Below are 4,349 nucleotides of genomic sequence, written 5' to 3'. Positions count from 1 at the left end.
AAAAAAAAAAAAAAAAAAAAAAAAAAAAAAAAAAAAAAAAAAAAAAACACTAAATGTACTGGCCAGTCACCAAAAAAATTAAATTTTTTTTTAAAAAAACCACTAAAATATGAGTATGAATGGGTGGTTTCCTAAATCCATCCACAGAAAAGGCCTAGAAGCTCTGACTCTCCAGTGTCGATAAACTTCATTTCTAAATACATTATTTCTCACTAAAAGGAAAGAGATCCCTGGAAAAAAAGCTGAGTCCAGGACTGGAGAAAAGCACAAGGTGAGCATGGAATTGTGTCTGACAAAGGGCAAAGAAATGTTCAAACACTGAGAAGGCAGTTTCATAAGAACCTGAAGGAGTTCTGACTGGCGAAATTTGAGAAATTTTGAGTATCAAAAAGAATAATCATGATAACAGATAACACATTCATTGATTCAGGGAAAGAACATCACGTAAAAGGGTAAATGGATAGAGTCTCAAATGGATAGATTATCTACCACATTAAACAAGTAATCAAACTTGGTTGGCATGACCAATAATGGGACAACTGACACTATGAGTCTCTTACGGTGATTCCCAGAAAGGAACATCACCTATGTAATACTCTGTCAAAATGTTTAACTTGATCTAATAATAAGGAAATAATCACACAAATCCAGATTTGAGACATTCTATGGGACAAACTGGACTCTTTACAATTTTAAACAGGGAAAAGAAATCAGTATGTTGAAGAGGTATCTGCACCCCATGTACTATTCACAATAGCCAAGGTATGAAATCAACTTAAGAGTCCAACAACAGATAAAGGGTAAGAAAATGTGGTATATTTACACCATGAAATACTACTCAGCCACAAAAAAGAGTGAAATCCTGTCAACTTGCAGCAACAAGGATGAGCTGGGAAGACATTATATTGAGTGAAATAAGCCAGGCACAAAAAGAAAAATACCACATGATCTCACTTATACGTGGAACCTAAAAAATTTGATCTCATAGAAATAGAGAGCAGAATAGTGGTTACCAGAGGCTGGGAAGGGTATGAGTAAGAAGAGGATGAGGAGAGATTGGTCAACAGGTACAAAGTAACAGATAGGAAGAATAAGTTCTAGTGTTCCACTGCACAGTAGGATGACTGCAGTTAACAATAATATATTGTATATTTCAAAATAACAAAAAAAAAGAGGATTTTGAGTGCTCTTACCACAAAGAAGTGATAAATGTATGAGGTGATGAACGAGCAAATTATCCGAATTTTATTATTACACAATGTTTACGTGTATTGGAACATCATACTGTACTCCACAAATATGTACAATTATGTGTCAATTAAAAATAAATCAGTTAATTAAAAAAAAATTTAAGGGACTAGAGAAACTGTTCTAAATTAAAGAAGACTAACAAGAAATGACAATTAAAAGCAATACATGATCTTTGATTGGACCCTGAGTCAAGAAAGAAATATCTGCTATAAAAAATATTACTGGTTTTCACCAAACAAAAAAAAAAGTTAAATAGGTGAGGTGATGGATAGCTTGACTTAATCATTCCACAATGTATATATATCAAAATATCACACTGTACCCCCAAAATAATATACAATTATTATTTGTGGATTAAATAAATACAATACACGCAAAAAAGATTATTGGGAGTATTTGAATATAGTCCAAAAATTAGATGTTATTAATATTAAATGTCTTAGGTATGATGATTGTACTGTGATTATATAAAACAATATCCTTGTTCTTAGGAGATGCATCCTGAAATATTTAGGGATAAAATGTGATGTTTGCAATTTTCTCCTGAAAAGAGTGTGTGTGTGTGCGTGTGTGTGTGTGCGTGTGTGTGTGTGTGTGTGTGTGTAAACATATGTGTTTAGATGAGAGGAAAAGAAAAACAAACGTGGCAATATGCCAACAATTGGTAAATATAGGTGAAGAGTATTCAACTTTTCTACAGATAAAAAGCTTTTCAAGATGAAAAGCTGGGAAAAGAGATACATGACAAAGGGGGAAAAATTAAGACTTTATAATTGTAAAACAGCAAAACATACAAAAAAAGAAATGGAAATACAAACATGAGGGTACTTCAAAAAGTTCAAGGAAAAACAGAATTAAAAGATAATACAAATCTTTCCATGAACTTTTTAAGTACCTTCATATACAATACCATACGTTACTATAAGATTCAATAAGTGTGGGAAGAGCTGCTTTTAGGGAAGGGAATATCAGGCATACCACTGTGAGCCCCAAGTTTTGGAGGAATTTATAGCAGCAGCAGCAGCAGAAATAAGAGACAAAAGCAGGTGGATGCTAGCAGCTGAACTATAATTACCACGATGTATAATCCTCTGAATGTGCTACTGAATGAATTCAGTTTGCTAGAATTTTGTTGAAGCTTTTTCCATCTATATTCATAAAGGATAATGGTCTATTGTTTTCTTTTCTCATGATGTGTTTATCCGGCTTTGGTATCAAGGTAATGCTAGCCTCATAGAATGAGTTAAAGTATTCCCTCCTATTTACTTTTTGGACTAATTTAAGAAGGGTTGGTATTAATTCTTTAAATGATTGATAAAATTTACCAATGAAACCATCTGGTCCTATGCCTTTCTTTGTTGAGTGGGTTTTTTAAATTACCCATTCAATCCCTTTACTTGCTACAGATATGTTCAAATTTTTTATTTCTCGAATCAGTCTTCGGCAGTTTGTGTGTTTCTAGGAAATCATTCATTTCATCTAGGTCATCTAATTTTTTGACATAATATTGTTCACAGCATTATTATAATCCTTTTGTTTCTGTAAGATCCATAGTAATGTCCCAACTTTCATTTCTGATTTTAGTTATTTACATCTAATCTCTTTTTTTCTTGGTCAGTCTAACTAAAAGGTTTGTCTTTTTGTTGATATTTTCAAGAAACTGTCCTTTGGTTTTGCTGATTCTATTTCACTTATCTCTGTTCTAATCTTTATTACTTCTTTCCTTCTTCAAGTTTTGTTTTAACTTACTCTTCTTTTTCTAGTTCTTTAAAGTGCGAAGTTAGGTTACTGATTTGGAAACTTCTTTTTTTAATGTGAGCACTTACGGCTGTTAAATTTCCCTGTTTTTTGCTTCATCCTATAGTTTTGGTATATCATGTTTTCATCTCCATTTATCTCAAAGTATTTTCTAATTTCACTTGTCATTTCTTCTTTAACCCACAGGGTGTTTAAGAGTGTGTTGTTTAATTTCCACATATTTGTGAATTTTCCAATTGTCCTAGGTTCCTAGTTTCATTCCATTGTGGCCAGAGAAGATTCTTTGGGTAATTTCAATCTTTTAAAATTTATTGAGACTTGTTTTGTGGCCTAACATAAGGTCTGTCTTGGAGAATGTTCCATGCGCAATTTGAAAAATGTGTACTCTACTGTTGTTGAGTGCTCTATGTAAATATGTCGTCTAGTGGTTTTATAGTGTTGCTCAAGCGCTCCTTTTCTTTTTTGATTTTCTGCCTAGTTGTTCTATCCACTTGTCTCCAAGTATTATTGTAGAACTATTTCTCCCTTCAGTTATGCACATTTTCACTTTGTATATTTAGGGGCTCTGTTGTTTAGTGCATATATGTTTATAACTGTTATATCTTCTTGCTGGATTGACCCATTCATCAATATATATTATCTTTCTTTGTCTCCTGTAATGATTTTTTTCCTTATGTATTTTATTATTTTTACTTTACATACAAAAAACTTTTTGTTTCCTTCACATTCATAAAAATTCCAATAATGTAAACAATAAGTAAACCCTCCCTTACCCATCCCTTAATTAAACATACAAACAGCTTCAAAAACATGCAATTTAAATTGGTTTAATCTTAAAATGTAATCCAATGAGACTGAAAACTAAACATTTCAGGTCCTATACCAAACAGTAAAATACTCAAAGGCCTTCTAGATCCTCTGACTGATTTATATCAATAAGAGAACCTATTTTTAGATGTGATGAAAGAAATATGTTCATCTCCAATTACAGTTTCAAGCTCCTGTCAGCCAAACCTATGAGGAGGAGGCCACAAAGCATCATCTTCTTTTGTAATTTCACTGTCATCAATAATTCTCTTCAGTTCTTCCATTACACTCTTGTGTACATAAACCTCTTTTCTGATCACGACATCATTTCTTTTTTTTTTTTTTTTTTTGTCTTGTCTTTTTCCGTGTCCGGCAATGGATCGCAACCCTCAGTGTTGCCCCCGTACCGGACCGGGGACCGGCAACGGGATTGCAACCCTCGGTGTTGCCCCCGCGCCTCCCTCAGCCAGTGAGCGGGAACCCGTCTGTATGTGGGATCCGAACCCTCGGGCGGGAGCGCCGCCACGCTCCCA

General features: G+C 33.7%; 1 protein-coding gene and 1 pseudogene across 1 annotated transcript in view; both read right to left on the bottom strand.

The window, feature by feature from the left end:
- UBR3 (ubiquitin protein ligase E3 component n-recognin 3 (putative)) overlaps positions 1–4,349 on the bottom strand; it is a gene marked incomplete at its 3' end in the record, with an annotated part of 190,842 nt that overhangs the window by 51,740 nt on the left and 134,753 nt on the right. The window lies entirely within an intron of this gene.
- Positions 3,827–4,349, bottom strand: part of LOC103607213 — a 1,021-nt pseudogene continuing 498 nt past the window's right edge.

The sequence above is a fragment of the Galeopterus variegatus genome, unplaced genomic scaffold (assembly GCF_000696425.1).
Source record: "Galeopterus variegatus unplaced genomic scaffold, G_variegatus-3.0.2 Scaffold12, whole genome shotgun sequence".
Classification (NCBI taxonomy): Eukaryota; Metazoa; Chordata; class Mammalia; order Dermoptera; family Cynocephalidae; genus Galeopterus; species Galeopterus variegatus.
Note: the sequence above shows the minus strand (reverse complement) of the source record. Positions and strands in the feature narration are given on the sequence as shown.